Source organism: Oncorhynchus gorbuscha, unplaced genomic scaffold (genome assembly GCF_021184085.1).
Source record: "Oncorhynchus gorbuscha isolate QuinsamMale2020 ecotype Even-year unplaced genomic scaffold, OgorEven_v1.0 Un_scaffold_460, whole genome shotgun sequence".
Lineage (NCBI taxonomy): Eukaryota > Metazoa > Chordata > Actinopteri > Salmoniformes > Salmonidae > Oncorhynchus > Oncorhynchus gorbuscha.
Genome location: NW_025745298.1, coordinates 700,412 through 702,164, shown reverse-complemented (window position 1 = coordinate 702,164; position 1,753 = coordinate 700,412).

Below are 1,753 nucleotides of genomic sequence, written 5' to 3'. Positions count from 1 at the left end.
TCTAACCACTAGGCTACCTGCCACCTATTGCTCCTTCTGAAAGTGTCTGTAAATTTTGTGCATTCATGATGATGATGATGGTGATGAAGGTGAATTAACCACTATTGCTCTCCAAACCAATGTACATGTCTTATTTGTAGTGACTGTATGTACTGTTAAGCAGAAGAGGTGTGATTTTGAAAGCTTTCCATTTTGTCTCCATTGAAGATAATGTTATAACAAGGTGAAAACAATGACGATGAAATTTATTCATTAAAGTCACACTTCACACACCAGCTTAAAAAAACAACATTTGATAAAAGCGATAAGAAACGTTGCATCAAGCAGAACTCTTTCCTGGACATAAAAACAAACAAATATACCAAACGTATACTAGGTGTATCATCTAATAGTAGCATGTGAAGTAATACAATATAATAGAAGCAGATATAATGACTTCCTGGTTCTAAGCTTCATACAGCATTTAGTCTCACAAGTCTGATGATTGTTTCAGAAATATAACATACAAACATATATAGTTATATAAAATACAACTGGACCTTGAGGTTATCTACTTCAGAAATATAACATACAAACATATATAGTTATATAAAATACAACTGGACCTTGAGGTTATCTACTTCAGAAATATAACATACAAACATATATAGTTATATAAAATACAACTGGACCTTGAGGTTATCTACTTCAGAAATATAACATACAAACATATATAGTTATATAAAATACAACTGGACCTTGAGGTTATCTACTTCAGAAATATAACATACAAACATATATAGTTATATAAAATACAACTGGACCTTGAGGTTATCTACTTCAGAAATACAACATTTGGGAAAAAGATGCTGTAAGCAGAAATGTTTACAATAATAATAAAAAAAATGTTAAGGTCCTTATTATTCATCATAGTTTAAAAGACAAAACTGACCCTAGATCCGAACTCCTACTCTAAGTGTGAATAGAGTAGTTCTGTGTGGCCCAGTTTGTACAGCATGGTGCATGGGTTCAATTCCTGCTTGTCACGCCCTGACCATAGAGAGCCCTTGGTTCTCTATGGTGTTGTAGGTCAGGGAATGACTAAGGGGTGTTCTATAGTCTTTTAATTTATATTTTGGTGCTCTCCAAATTAGAGACAGCTGATGTTTGTTGTCTCTAATTGGGGATCATACTTAAAGGTTCCCTGTTTCCACCTGTTTTGTGTGAGTGCATTCAGCACCACGTAGTTCACGGTCGTGGTATGTTTCTTGTTTTTGGTTTAACACAACTCACACTGTGCCTTGGACCGTCCATTTTAACGAGCGTGACACTGTTGGGACTACACATACGATACATGTATTTGAACATGACTGTAATGACTGAGTGAATTTGGATAAAAGTGTCTGCTGGATGGAAAATATTATTACATAGTATTATAAACTGGGTGGTTTGGGTCATAGATGCTGATTGGCTGAAGCAGCATTTCAGAAGTGTATACTGTATATCAGACAATATACCACGGGTATGATGCAAAAATACTTGTTTACTGTTCAATTTATGTTGGTATCCAGTTTATAATAGCAATAAGGTACCTCAGGGGATTGCAGTATATGGTCAATATACCACGACATATTCACTCAAGAACAGCCCTTAGCCGTGGTACAGTATATTGTCCATATACCACAAACCCCTGAAGTTTGTTATTGCTATTATAAACTTAAGCAATAAGGCCTGAGGAGGTGTGGTATATGGCCAATATACCATGGCTAAGGGC